A 16,245-nucleotide genomic window follows, 5' to 3' on the forward strand; every position below is an offset into this window, starting at 1 on the left:
CACTCTAATTAGGAATAGCTCAACAATCTCTCCTATGACTCAACAAGGTAAGGGTGGGGGTGGTATGTGCAGAGTATTTGTATTTTCATTTTTTATAAATGACTCTACACATTAAGATAAATTATTCTAGAAAAACCTCACCCTTTACAATTATTCCCTCATTTGTTTTTCTATAACTTGTGATTCACGGACCAGATAAAACTCAAATTTAAAATCTCGGCATCTATAGACCTTCAAGGGATCTCCTGTTGGTATGTAGATTCATCACAAAGAGATAAAACGTCATTTTTATACTGATATTAGATGGATGATGAAATGCACATTGATACAACTTTACGCATGGCAGTGGAAAAAGCTAAAGACTAAATGGTTTGATTTTTCTGTGGCTGAAAGGACTCTCGGTTAAGATGCAGACGTGGACGTGCAGGGCAGCAACCACTTTGTCATCTGATTAAGCTTCCAGGTGGTCACACTTGGAACCAGGTTCTCACTCCACACTCTCTTCTCACTCCCATCAAAATTCATTCACACCTCCCTTTGTTTCAGAAGGCTCTGCCTTCAGCTGCCAGGGAAAGTTTGTTTATATTTCTTGGAAACAAAGCTTCAAGGTCACTTCCTACCATTAATTCCTTGTCAGCAAGTGTCACCTGGGGCACTTCCTGTTCCTCTTCTGAACCGTGCTGAGGAAGACAAATTCTCAATGTTGCCGAATTCTCATCCTCCACAACAGTCTTCAAATATGCGCTGGTTTACCATTCATTTCACTTACCTGTAACTATTTGGGTAGAAGCATGTCAACATGATGCCTCTAGTATAAATCTCGTACATTCCTTGCTGTAGAATGGGCAACACAGTATTTTCTTCCCTCTTTGGAAACAAACCAGGTTGAGTTCACATTGCTTAGAAGTCAATGCAACCAAGCGTGAGTTATCAATCCAGACTATCTACTGAGCTGAACATCAAGAAACAATCGCTTCAGTCATTTTTATTAACTAGACCCTTTCGTTCAATTGAAAACATTCATTTAAGTTAAAAATTATTTTAATCATTGATGGCTTTGTAAAGATGGGAGAATCTGTTAATAGGGTGACTATCTGCATTTCCTGACCTTCATTTTCTGTAAGATCGTAAGGTGAAAGCTTATTAAAATTTTCCAGTAAGCACACTGAAGTACAGAGAGATTTAAATCTCTGATCTTGTTTGACACATTTGGTAAAAAGAAAAATCTTCTAAAACTCCCGCTTTGCTATATTCAGATATTAGAAATCATTCTTCTCTACAAGGGCTCAGAATACCTCAGCAGTGCCTAAGTGGCCTGTAGAATAAGAAACTATCAGCTATTGTATTCTACTGTCCCCAAAACTGGTTTTCTTTTTTAACACTAAATTTTTTGTTTGCTTTTTAGGTTCCCCCCCCCCCCCCCCCCCGCCTACAGACTACCTGTGTTAAGACGTGGGTGAAAAAAACTATAAAAAATGTCAAGGAAGAGTGTAATGAATGGAGAGAAACGTTATGTTCCTGAAGAGGAAAATTTTCCAAAGGAAATTTGGCAAAATTTATCAAAAGAAACTCAACTGGCATAAACAGCCAAGCAAATTCCCAAACAATAGTAAAACAGAGGGACTACTTCCCCTCAGATACGAAGGCACATTATAAAGTTGTAAGAATTCAATCACTGCAGTCATGGTATGAGAACAGATGTAAATCAATTCAAGACAGAAAAGAATATTCCACAAGTGCAAGGACAATTCAAAGCCATCCTGACATCACACAACAAAAGGAATTCCAGATGTAAGAGGGAGTTGAACGTAAAATTGTGTCTGTGGAAAAACTGGAAGAAAGTGGGTGAAAAGTACATGCTCTTGGGGTCCAGAGCTTTTTGGGGCATAAAAGCAGAAGAAAAGGTAAAGAAAAAACACTGATGTATGTGACCACATACAGTTGTAAATCTTCCAACATTAAAAATAAAAACGCTGAATAAAATAAGAAGGCAAACAACTGCAAAATATGTGTTAATACGTTTAACAGAGAGAGATCTTTCCAATTAATTAAGATGAACCCAAGCTCCCCCAAAAGAAATATGGACAAAGACATGAATAGATAGTTCACCAAAGAAGAATTACATAAATGGCCATAAATATAAAAAAAATTTGCTCAAGCTCAAAGATCTTCAAAAAAACACAATTAAAACAACCACAACCTGAAACTATCACAACATTGTTAATCAACTATACTCCAATATAAATAAAAAGTGAAAAATACATAAATAAAAACTGCCACAATATATATTTACACAGAACCCAACTCTCAGAGTGTTTGTACAGCTGTTAAATGCAATCATATCCAGTCACTAAAGCTTGTTTCCTTTGAATTAATAGCAAAGGAGATGCTCATGATATATTTTAATTGAAAAGGTATATTACAAAACAGTTTATTTGAATGTTTGTACTTATTCACAAATATATGCACAGAAAAAGCCTTGAAGTTTCACAAGTGTTATCTCTAGGAGGTAAGGGAAAAAGACAATTTTAAATTTCTTTTTATGCTTTTCTGTATTTGTCTTGTTAATAAAAAAAGGCGCAACCTAGAAGTTGAGTTGCATTTTATTCAGCAGACTTTCTGAGGACCTCAAGCCCAGGAGACAGCCTCTCCAATAGCTCTGAGGGACTGCTCTGAAGAGGTAGCAGGGGCCAGGATATACAGGAGATTTTTACAAAAGCTAGGTAGTTGAAACATCAAAAGATTACTGCTAATTTAAGAAAACTAGGGACTTCCCTGGTGGCACAGTGGTTAAGAATCCACCTGCCAATGCAGGGGACACGGGTTCGATCCCTGGTCCAGGAAGATCCCACATGCTGAGGAGCAACTAAGCCCGTGTGCCACAACTACTGAGCCCGCGTGCTGCAAATACTGAAGTCCGTGCTAGAAGCATGCCTAGAGCCCATGCTCCGCAACACGAGAAGCCACTGCAATGAGAAGCCCATGCACTGCAATGAAGAGTAGCCCCTGCTCTCCGCAACTAGAGAAAGCCTGTGCACAGCAACGAAGACCCAACGCAGCCAAATAAATAAATAAATAAATAAATAAATAAATAAATAAATAAAAATTTAAAAATAAAATAAAATAAAGAAAACCAGACATTTCAAGTTAAGGAATTTAGTGCTTTTCTATGTATGGAAAGATGCAAGAGTCTGGGCTCACTGAAATCATTCCTTTGATATGTACCTCAACTATCTGGGGCCAGTATCCTGTGCTTTCTCATCCTGAGTCCCCTCAGGTGCACCGTTGGTGGTGGGGTGGCTGCAGTGTATGATGGTTTGATGCTAGCATCCTGTTTCCATCCTGAGTTCCCTCAGGGCTCACCATGGGGGTGGCTGTAATGTGATGGCTTAATGGCTGCAACATCCTTTGTTTGCTGATATAGCAGGTGGCATTTATCATTCAGTCTTTTACTTTATTAATCAAAAAACAGAAACAATAAACGCCCCTGTGGTCTGACTTCAGACTATCTCATCTGCATCCCCTATCCCATCAGTGGTCACTTGATGCTTCTGCTACGGGGCTGCCAGATTCAGACCCAGATCTGGAATAAAAGCCTCTGTCCCCACCTTCCTCCCAGGGCTCGGCTCCATGTCCCTCCCTGAGCACACACCGTGAGAACTGATCAGAGCCTTCCTGCAAAATGGGAGATTTGTCAAATATATGATAACTAAGCAGTAAAATGTGACGCACCCGCTAAATATAGGTGGTGCGAACGTCCAGTTTAAAATAGCCTCGGTCCCTCAGAGGAGGGCACTGCCCGTGACTAACACAGAACTTCACCCCGTGGTTGGCTGATGTTATTCCTGCATTTCTCAAATGCTTCTCCTTGGCGCTTTTCAAAATAAACCGGAGAATTGGGCTTTATGTGCTTATATGGCAAGGTTGCTCCCTGGGATCCCATCACGAGGCTAAAGCATAACATCTAGTGAAGGGTTCTTGCCAAACCGTGAATCAGTTACAGAAGGATATTCTGAACTCTGCTCTTCTTTTTTTCCATTCTCTAATATTTCTTCACATCGCAGCCCAAACAATCACTCATAATTAAACCAAGTGAAGGAGCGGGCCTGGCAGGAAACGTACTTGGCAAGGAGCCGGAATCCTTACATTGTCCTCGGCAGAGAACAATTACCTCAGTTCCTTCCATTTCCAGAGGAAGGACGGGTTTTGCAGAGCAACGGATGAAATGAGAGGAAGGAGGAAGCTGATTTACATATTCCTAATCAGGTTAATCTACAGTTTTTCATGGGAAAAGGAAAAGCATTAAAGAATGGAAAGGTCATTTTCAAAACCTGCTTTCACTTCCTCTGGGATCCACACTGTCTGCTGACCACAACCTCTGTTGAAAAATCTCCAGGTTCAAAGGGAAATGAGGCCAACAAGTGTGTGATAGCCCAGAGTCTGGAGGCTTCGAGAGAAGTTAAATGCCATCCCCATGTTTGCAAAGTTAAAAACATATCATCGCTCAGTTCTTAGCATCTGCTATTTACTCAGTAGATTCACTGCAAATTCAAAAGCAGAGAGAGGATTTAGAGTCTAAATGTGGGCACCGAGGTAGGGTGAGATAAGGGATGTCTTTTCTTTTTATCGTTTTTTAATTTTTATTTTATATTGGAGTATAGTTGACTAAAATGTGTTAGTTTCAGGTGTACAGCAAAGTGATTCAGTTATACATATACATAGATCTATTCTTTTTCAAATTCTTTTCCCATTTAGGTTATTGCAGAGTATTGAGCAGAGTTCCCTGTGCTAAGGGATGTCTTAAGAGTCATTTGGCTTTGGTTCAGCTGCATCACAGAGCATCACAGCCCACCTGCTGCTTCCTGATGACAAAGACTTCATCAGATCACAGGTGTGCCAGGGCTCAGGTGCCTTGGGCTCCAGCAGGTGAGGGGAGGCCAGCCCAGCTTAGGTATATCCCATCCTTTCCTCTTCTGCCCATTCACCAGCTCTTGACAGCTTGAAATTTATCACCGTTCCCTAGGAAGGGACAGTTGAAGGGCCAGCTCTCAGAAACCCCAGACGTGCTGGAGACGTGCAGGATCTGCTCTCCAGCCTCCCAGGGAAATGGGATGAGGAGCCAGGCTCTCCACAGAGTGTCTCAGGTATCCAAGAGGAAGGTGTACCTTCTGGAAGGCCAAGGAGATATTAGACTTCCCCTCTTTTGTTCCCTAAATTCCTTTACCTCTCACGCACTTCTCCTGGACCAAAGCCCCCAAGGCCTTAACCCCAAGGCCATCAGAGAAGGGAAGACATCAGACAGACAGGAAGGGGTGTCCAGACCTCACCCCCATCCCTACTCTGTGAACCTGGGCTGAGGCCCCTTGTGACTAGGGTGAGCCCATGAAGTAGGGGGGCCAGAGGATGAAGAAGGACCTCCAAGACACACAGTCTTCCAGAGGATAAATCTTTGGGGTACATCCTACACCCGAAAACTACTTCCAAGGGGCCCAGATATACCAGTTTCTGGAGGGGAGGGATCTGATTCCTGGTCCTGTGCTTACATACAGACCCCTGAACAAACCCACACCTTTTAGAGAGGAACTGGACATCTTAATCCTGCAACTGGATACAGCTTGGCTCTTACAGGCTCACCAGCTGAGAAAAATATCCTTTTTTTTTTTGAAGGAAATGGAAAGACTTTATTTGTTGATGCAACAGAACACAAGAATGGATTTCAAACATGGCTGGATCCAGCACCTCAAACAATGTCCTTAATGCTCTTCTTCCATCTCACCAAGGGTCTGCTGTCCTCTGTGTTGGAGTCACTGTTAGTCCAGGTGTCCTCATGAGGCAGCAAGAAGGACACTCACAGTTCTTCGTGCCCCCACTGGGATGGGTGCTACTGGGTCTCTCTTCAAGGGGGAATCAGTCTCCCATCAGTGCAGTTAGCTGACAGCCTCCAGCAGCAGCTCCAGGAGATGGGAGAAAAGTGACAGAAAAGCTGGTGGATTGTATAGAAGGGAGCATGTCCCCAGATGAGGCAGGACATCCCCCTCCCCCGCCAAGGAGGCTGGCTAGTGGGCAGGGGGATTTCCCTCCTCCCCTCAGGCCTGTCCAGGGGCCAAGAAGTCAAGTGTATTCAGAAGGCGCTGGCAGAGGAAACTCAGGAAAAATGCCCCAATAAAGAAGCAGGAATATGATTTTGACACTAATATGAAAGCAGAACCATATAAGGCAGGAGGCTCTTGTTGACGAGCGACAGATGCTCAACTCAAAAGGGAGTTTGTAACATAGGCCAAAAGAAGAATTCAACAGCTAACATAAATAGGCCAGCATTTTTTTGTGAGTTTGTTTTGGTTTCTTTTTTTTTGAAGACTGAGGCACGTCTAGATTCAGAGGCTTCAATCATATCATCTGGGTTTTGTCTGTCTCTCCATTTCTTGGCTCTTCTTCCCTCTCTACCTAGGCTGAGTTCTGCAGGCCGCTTGTCCCGTGACTTTTGTTCCATAGCATCTGGAACGCCTATTGCTTTAGGGACCTTCCCACGTCCTGAATTTCGGTGGGGTATGTGCCCTCCCTTTGCAGAAACTGACACTGTCAGATGCTTCATTTCCCAAACACCTTTGCAGCTGGGACTCAGGCATGTAACCCAGGTGACACCGACCAAACACAGCCGTGCTACACTTGGAACTGGACACAGAAAAAGCAAAGACAGAGAGAAGAAAGAGGAGCAGGAATGTGGCAGGGTGGGTGTGGGGGGGGCTTCTCCCCAAGGAGCTCACATTCCTGGTGGTCTCTGGGGTCCTGTGCTCAGCGTCAGTTCTGCAGTCTGGAGGCCTTGGTGCTCAGCTGCTGTGGCAAAGGTATCCTCACCAGACCCATCCTGGGGCACAATTGGGCGCCATATTCCCAGCTGTTGACAATAGCACCTGATGCTCCAGCTGTCCCAGGGATGCCTTCTGATACCCAGTGACCTTTTCCTAAATGTCTTTTCTGCTTAAATGTGCAGAGTGCTTTCTATTGCTTGCAGATAAGAACCTGATTGCAAACAGCTGCTCCAGAGCCACACAAACCCAGGTGAACAACCCCAGATGAAAAGGAACTTCTCTCTTCTAAGAGTGTCTATCCATCCAGGCAAGGATCCTATTGATCTTCAGGGGGTCATATGCCACCCCTCCCCCAATCATGTCACTATAGGAATGAGACTTTTCAGTTGTCCCAGCCTGGGGGAGAGGACCATGGAGTTCATGAAGGACGGCCTGACAAGGACCTTGTGGGTGGAGGAGGTGACATTCCCCCAAGGAAGTAGCCGTGCGTGATAAATGCTCTCCTTTTCTATAGAATTTTCCCCAACTATTCACCAGTCTTTTAAAACTCTTAAATACCAGACTGCAAAGGATTGAAAGAAGGGGCCTTGTTTGCTAGTCCCACCTCCTCAGAAGAACAAAATAGGACACCTTGAAGTGAAGAAACCAAGAAATATGATAAGCAGAAGGGCTCTTGTGTGTGGAATTTCTCAAAATAAGATGTATTATGTTTCCTTGTCTCCAAATCTGTGAAAGTTTGTAGAAAAGATGTTCAGTCACACGGAGACATTATTAGGGAATCACAGCTTCTAAACAAAATCCCCATCTCCCTCTTTTCTGACTATCTACCCATTTCAGTCCACTTAGAATGTAGGGAGATTCTCAAGAGTCTTATGGGAAGATGACTCCCCTGGTAAAAGTTTGCCAGGAAACCCACCTTTGCTGAGGGAAGTATACAGCTTCAACCAACATATAGTGCCACTGTGCCCCAGAGAGAAGGACCCCTGCCACATGCCAGGTAGAGTTTTACAGGATGCTAAAACTCTTGGGAAGTACAGGCCAGCCGGAGGCAGAAAGCCAGTTTAGAAGAAAAGTAGGAGAAAACCAGAGCCAGAGGGAATAGGATAGAAAGAATGTGAAAGAATGAGAAAGGCAACATGCGCTAATTGCATCAAGGTCAGCAAAACCTTTATATAAATAGTAACAGCTGTCTGATGTGTCCCTGCAGAAGGAGTCTGTGCTGGATGTTTTCCGTTTGGCTCTCCAGATCTGCTCCCTGAGCTGCCCCACTTTGCTCGCTGACCTAGAAGCCTGAGCTATTTGACCACATCCCCTGTTTGCTTGCTTCCAGTGGGTTCTGCCTGTAGGAGGAACCAGGGGAAGAGATAAGAGTAAAGTGAGGTCTGAGAATTTGCTTCCCTGCTTCCCTCCCCACAAGGTCACAGCCCCCATCAGTCTCCTCTGTGCCCCACTCTCCAGGGGTCCTGCTCACTGTCCCCTTCCCGTACCCTTCAGGACCAGGGTGGAAGGCATTCTCTGCTGTGCCCAGCTCCATGCCTGTTGGTTTCCCCAAACCATGGCCACACTTTGTAAACAGCTCCTTTACACAGTAGTTTTTACACCCCTTAATTACACCATGTGAGCAAGTCATCAGTTTCCTTCTGGGACCATGACTGATGCAAAGTCAGAACATTCTTGAAAAGACTTCATGATTGACCATATGTGGCTTAGGGTGAGGGGAAGGTGCAAATGGATAAAGTCAAACACAGGAAGAGAACAAGAATGGGACTGACCATGTTAGATGTGTTGTCTTCAGTTCAGACATGTTCCTATATTGCACCCAAGTAGAGACGTCAAATATTAACACATGCATGGGGTAGCGGATTCACCATTGGAGATGAGGTTTAGGAACTGCTCACATGTCAGTAGTTAATAAAGCTAGGAAAGTAGACAAGGTTGTTTAGGAAACAAGAACAGGGTGAGAAGTGGTGATTGTCACTTAAAAAAAAGACTAATGAAAGTCTCAAACAGCTTATATTTCAATTGGGTAACATAGAAAACCCTACACTTCATCTATCAACTTTTAAAACTGAAATTCCTGTAAATGTTATGTACCATTTCTTCAAATCAAGGAAGTGCTTTGTCGGAGGCTTCTGGTCTACTTATATATGTCAGCATGTATTTCTACAGAAATCTTCATGGCTGCTGCCATCAAAGTGACAAAATGACCCACAGATAAAAGTGACTTCTGGAGGAAAAGATTACACATTCTTAATTAGAAGCAATTTCCTTGGGGAAATAGAGGCATACCTTGGAGATATCATCTGGTTTAGATTCCAGACTACTTGAATGAAGCAAAAATCACAATTTAGCGTGTTACAAGAATTTTTAGGTTTCCCAGTGCGTATGAAAGCTGTTTACACTACACTGCAGTCTATTAAGTGTGCGATAGCATTATGTCTAAAAAGCAATAACAAGGCTTATTTAAAAACACTTTATTGCTAAGAAGTGCTAACCATCATTTAAGCCTTCAGTGAGCTGAAGTAGTAACAATAAAGATCACTGATCACAGATCACCATAGCAAATACAAGAATAATTAAAAACTTTGAAATATTGTGAGATTACCAAAATGTGGCACAGAGACAAAAACTAAGCAAATGCTTTTGGAAATATGGCACTGGTTGACTTGCCTAACACAGGGTTGCTATAAACCTTCAATTTATAAAAAACACAATTATCTGCAAAGTGCAGTAAAGCAAAGTACAATAAAATGAAGTATTCTTGAAATCATTAAAAACTAAAAAAATTTTAATCCTAAGTAATTATACACATCCTTTACATACTTTTAATCGTATTTTTGTTTTCTTCTAGCACATAAAGTAACTACATATCCAAGTAGTACAGTAAATGACAAAAGATGAATGAAATAATTAGCAGATGGCACTAAGAACAAGATTTGAAAAAGAAAATCATAACGGGGTTTAGAAAACATAAATGTCCATCAAGAGATGAATGGAGAAGCAAAATGTAACAGGTCCATACAATGAAGAGGTTCTCTGCAATAAAAAGAAAGCAAGTACTGATACTTAAAAACATTATAAATGAAAACACTATACTGGATGAAAGTAGCCAGAAACACAAGAGTGCATAGTACATGATTCTATTGATATAAAATTCTAAAAATTGTAAACATCAGTAGTGACCAAACATGAATTTCACTGGTTGCTGGAGTCATGGATCAGATGGAAGAACACACAGCCATGGAAACACTGGTTGTGATGGTTCTGCATCTGGTCTGCAGTGGTGGATTCGAGAGTGTAGACATTTGTCAAAATTCTTTGAATTGTAGACTTTAAGAGGATACTACTTATTATATAAAACTTATACCTGTACAAAGATGATTTCCAAAAGAAAAAACCAGGATGGGAAGAGCTGTGGGGAGCTGGTGTGTTCCCCAGAACACAACTGTTTGATGGATAAAAGGAAAAATGGTGGTCCACAAGGGACAGCCAGGGAGTAGAACTGAGACAACGGAGTGATGCCGCCCACATGGAGGAAGTGGGGATTTAAAGAGAAAAGAATGGACTGGTTAATAGTGTGACACTAAGAAGAAATCTTTTAAGATAATGGTTGAGACTTATCAATTGACTGCAGCATCTGAGGAGACACTGATTATTTCTGTCACAGCAGTTTCCAAAGAGCAGGACTGTGGACCCCAGGCACCCGGGAATTCCCCAGGGAGGAGGGAAAGGAGGACGGAGGCAGGATACAGACCTGGGTTCAAGCATCGTGGGTGAGAAAAGAAGATGGAGTAATAAGATATGACAGTAACCAGAAGGGAAGAAGGGGAAGGGGAGAGAATTTTTCTTTATAAGAGTCACATGGGAATCTTTATATACAGAAGGGAACAAATCAACAGAGAGGGAATGTTTCAACCTTCCAGGCCAAGGAGGGGCAAGCTCCAGGAAGGATGAATGGGTGTGTAGACAGATCTTTTGGAAAGCAAGAGCAAGTACAGACATTGTGTACCTTGTGGTCTCAGTTTTATCAATAAATTAAGAGGCAAGGAAATTTGATGTAAGCCGTTGAAATAGGATAGGGGTCTTGGGAGATTTGAATAGTTACAGAAGAAAAAAAAAAGTAGAGGTAGCTGGAAATACCTTGGGGTGAGTCTAAAAGGGAATGATGCATGAGCTAGATTTTTTATAATTGAAGACCCAGGGGGAAGAGTGTGTGGTGTCCACTTCAGGAAGAGAGAATTAAATATAGATAAGATATGGATGAATATAGATAATAAATAGATAAGTAGGCTAAGTCAAGATAATACATACTCATCAGTCTCCTACCTTCTCCCCACCCTACTCTCCTGCCCAGAAATTCGTATTCATAATAGTTAAATCTTTACGTTTAGAGGAGCAGGGGATGGGGATAAGAGTGCCCCCATCTCCTCAGGTACCCACCTGTGATCATATAATGTTGTAGATGATCTTAACTAAAATACAATAAACTGGAAGTTAGAAGAATGCTAAACTTTATATGCCATTGAGACTGTCAAGATGCACACACACACATGCACACACAGTGATGACATACTGCATACCTTTTTAATTCACTATATCTCAGTGAGCATTCTCATTATTTTATAAAGCTGAATAATATCTCACCCTCTTGATATATCATCATTCCTTTAACCAGAGAGTTACTGATGGACATTTAGATTGTTATCAAGGCTTTTCCCTTTATAAACAATACTAAGTGGATAGAGTTGTATGTCTGTCATTCTGCACGGATACAAATGTATCTATGGAATGAATTCCTGGAAATGGAATTGGTAGGTGAAGGAGCAAGAGATCTCATGTTTAGTATCGTATCATTTTACATCCCCACAGGCAAAATTTGAGAGAACGTATGCCCTCACAACCTCTCTAACATGGTATTTTAACAAAATTTTCCATCTCTACAAACCTGATAAGCTTAAAAATAGCATCTCGATGTAATTTTAATTTCATTTGTATTTCTCTTAATATAAGGGATATTGAGCATCTTTCCATAAACAGTGGAACCTTAGATTGCAAGTAACTTGTTCTGCAAGTGCTCTGCAAGACGAGCAAACATTTCTAATAAATTTAAACTTGATAAACGAGCAATGTCTTGCAATATGAGTAGTACATGATGCCGAATGTCACATGATTACAGCTGAGCCAATGGAGCTGCCCACCGACAAACTGATGGATCTGCATCACGAGCAACAGCAAGAGATTATGGAGGAGATCTCGTCTGCAGTGGAGGAGGAGAAAAAGGCAAAGGAATCCTTCACTTCAAATGAGGTTAGGGAGATGTGTAAAATGTGGGAAACAGCGCAAAATTTTGTAGAAAACACCACCCGAATAAGGCTGTGACAGTGCGAGTAATGAATCTGTTTAACGACAATGCAATGTCACATTTCCACGAAATCCTCAAAAGGAGGCAAAAGCAAGTGTCATTGGATAGGTTCCTTGTTAAAGGTGCACGAAAAGAAAAAGATTCCATTGAGCCAATAGATAGCAGTGATTCCGTTAGTGATAGTGAAATTCACCCTGTACAATAACCCTCCTCTCTCTCTTGTCTCCCTCACACCAGCCACGAAGGTTTTAAAAGGTAAGTGCAGGTTAGTTTGTTTATTTTTTTTATATTTTGTATTTTCTTTATTATTTTGTATTATATTACAGTGTTGTAATCATTTTTATATGCATATTTTTGGGTTGTGGAACAAATCATCTGAGTTTCCATTATTTCTTATGGGGAAATTCACTTTGATATACAAGTGCTTTGGATTACAAGCATGTTTCCGGAACAAATTATGCTCGCAAACCAAGGCTTTACTGTATTTAGGAGTCATTTGTGTTTCCTACTCTGAGATCCATCTCTTCATTGCCTTTGTCTATTTTCTATTGGGCAGTTGGTCTTTTTCTTATTGATTTTTATAAACTCTTTATATACACAATAGATCTCACTATTCATGAATTCCAGATTGGTGAATTCACCCCCTTGTTAAAAGTTTTTTGTAATCCCCAAATCAATACTCGAGGAGCTTTTGTGGTCATTCACAGATACACACAGAGAGGGGAGAAACCTGAGGCACCCAATGGGCACAGCTGAAGTCAAGCAAGGCTGGGCCCTGCCTTCTTGTTTCAGCTCCCATATTATGAAAAATGTCCTTTAATGGTCTACTTAATGCCCCACTTTTACATTTTTGTGTTTTCTAGTTGGGGATTTGGCTATTTAAAATGGCCCTCCAAGTGTAGTGCTGAAGTCTGTCTAGTGTTCCTAAGAGCAAGATGGCTGTGAAGTGCCCTATGGATAAAATATGTGTGTTTGATAAGCTTCATTCAGGCATGAGTTATAGTGCTGTTGGCTGTGAATATATAAAATAAGGTGTCTTTAAACAGAAATACACATAAAGAAAGGTTAGCTTATATATTGATTGGTTGACAGGACTATTGTGACCAAAAGCTCTCAGGAAATGACCCCTGTGTTTCCCCAGGAGCAATGGCTCAGGATTTGCTAAGCTGGTGTTCAAAGTGACTTTTTAGAACATAACTACCTTGAATAATGCAACCATTCGAGAAATTATTTCTTTGTGACACAAGTTGCAATAATTGTGTCTAACTTGTCATTTGTCTTTTCATTTTGCTTACTTTTTTGGCAAGGAAGTTTTTATTTTTATGTGGTGAATTATGAAGTTATAGCTACTATAGGCCCCTGGCTATTGTGATTTAGTTAAAAGGGGGAAAATGAATGAGTGGAATAAACACCTGAGTTCAGGCATTACCTATAAGCTGCGGACCTCTGCCCAAACAGAAACAAGCCATCTCTACATCGACTCAAATAAAGTTCACCTGATAGAGAGGTAAAGAGAGATTACATGACAGTTCTTCAAAAGAGGAGCAATTAGATTCCCAGGGTACTATTTCACTTTTGCCCTTGAAATATTTATTTGGGGACGGCATGAGTCTATGGCCTCAGTTACATGCACAAAATGAATAAAAGGTTTCAATTCCATTTCTACATAATTTGCAGTAGGAATATTATTATTTGTGGCATCACATTTACCTTCACCGAACCTAAGTTACAAATGTTGCTTTGGGTAATCATCATCCCCCAAAAGAATGAAGACCTACCTTCCGGCAAAGTGAGGAGTATTTTGTCAATTTTCAGCTAAGAGAGTCCACAAGTTGTATTTTAATGAAGTTGCAAGTGACAAATTACTCCAAATTAGAAGCCACAGTTCCAGCACCCTCAGCTTGTCAAATCTCAGCTGGTGGCCAATTTGATTTTCAGACTCTGAGAGCAACACCCTTACACAATGGACTAGGCAAAACTTCCCCTGGCCCACAGTCCTCTTGGCCAGTAATGTGACTTCAGCAACACATATAAATCTGTGACCTACATGCGAATTTTTCCTGATGACCTGGATACGGAACTGTAAAAAGGAGACTAACAAAAGCATCTGGTTTGACCAGCAATCGATTTGACCACCAGCAGGGCAATGAGCAGGCCACACTTCAGAGCTGGTGAGCTTTATCATGTATGATTTAGTACCACTGGATTCTTGGTATGCTGGTGGTTAATCCCACATCTGTGAACTTCAGTGCCCTGGAACTGCATTTGGAATGTTCAAGTCCTCCCTTCTAATTCACCATTGATTATTCCAAAATATTTGTCTTTCATATGAAACAAAAGCACTGTTATTTCCATGTTCCCATAATTCTATAGACAAACCAAGTTGATTTGTCCTTATTCTAAAAGAAAGACAGTCTTCTGAAGAAGCAGGTGTCACTGGAGGAAAGGTGGGAGAACAGATTCTCTGCTCCCCCTCCTTCATCCTCCTTCTCTTTCTGCCTGCTATAGACTGAATTCTGTCCTTCCAAAATTCATATATTGAAGCCCTAACCCCCAATGTACCTGTATTTGGAGACAGGGCTTTTAGGAGGTAATTAAGGTTAAATAAGGTCGTATGGGTGGGGTCCTAATCCAACAGGATTGGTGGCTTTATAAGAAGAGGAAAAGCTGACTTGCTCTCACACTCTGGCTCTCTCCACTTCTGCAGGCAGAAAAGGCCATGTGGTTCCACGTCTGAGTTGGGCCATCTGCACCTGGGAGGAAAGCTCTCACCAGAACCTGGCAAGCTGGTACCTTGACCTTGACTTCAGGCCTCCAGAACTGTAAGGACAGAAATTTCTATTGGTGAAGCCCCTAGTCTGTAGTGTTTTGCTGTGGCAACCCAAGCTGACTAGGGCACAGCCCCTGCTCGTGCTCCCATGTTGGTTTTGAACAGCCTGTGTGTGGCCACACATTTCCCCACGTGGCCCCCAGCCCCACCTCAAATAGCACCCACAGTCCTAACCTTTCCAGCAACTTCCTGTTCCTCTTCCTCCCATTACCGTTCTTTGGAGCTCTGTTCTTGCAGGTGATGGATGGTTTGATCAACTACTCCATGCTATACTATCACATTCACTCCCCACCCTCCTAACCCAGGTACCCAGAGGCAGAGCAGGTCTCCTGATACTTGTCCAAGATTCTAGCACAGATTTTGACAAGGGCCCAACAAGCCTAACAACCCTAAGCTTACTTCAGAGCCTAGCAGAGGAAAGGGGCTGAAGAAGCACCACCCAAAGGGTCACCATCGAGGGCCACCTACTGCCTTCATCATCTGGTCCCTGATCCTGGGAACAGCCCAAGTGTTTGATTTCCTATTTAACCATCCTTCCAGTTGCACTATTGCCTCCTTCAGTAACTTGAGGATCATCATAATTTTTACAAAGCTAAAACGGGATCTTTTTCTTTTTGGCAGCTCAGCATGCGAGGATCTTAGTTCCCCCACCAGGGATCGAACCCATGCCCCCTGCAGTGGAAGCACCTAGTCTTAACCACTGGACCACCAGGGAAGTCCCCAAGCAGGTCTTCTTATTAGAGAGTAAGGGGATCTTTTAGACCACCTCCCCATAGCTTGATACTTTTATTTCATTTATCCATCTAGGAGTATGGATCTTAGTTCACAAATTCAAAGATGCAAGAAATACCTATTTTAAAATGTTTTTTCTAAGATTAAATGAAATACAATTCCTAGCCCCCTTTCTGCCAATCTGTGTGGCACCCATCCTTCAAACCCCCTCTAGCACGCAGTCACACCAGGATCCAAAAGTTCAGGACATCATGGTGGTCAGTTTCTCGTGGTGCCCTGATGTCCTCATTGGCAAGGCCACTGCTTCCTTAAACTGCCCTCTTTGCTCTTTGCTTCTGCACCAGAAGTAGATACAGGGCCTAAGGTGCAACCACCACATGCACCCCACTTCTCTCTTTTGATCTAAAGGGGAAAATTCTCTCTTCCTCAGATTGTCCTTAAAAGAGTTCAGCATAAACCTGTCAAATCTGTGGCTTTAGAAAAACAAAAGCCAGGAAGAGAGATATCTCACT

Source organism: Hippopotamus amphibius, chromosome 11 (assembly GCF_030028045.1).
Source record: "Hippopotamus amphibius kiboko isolate mHipAmp2 chromosome 11, mHipAmp2.hap2, whole genome shotgun sequence".
Classification (NCBI taxonomy): domain Eukaryota; kingdom Metazoa; phylum Chordata; class Mammalia; order Artiodactyla; family Hippopotamidae; genus Hippopotamus; species Hippopotamus amphibius.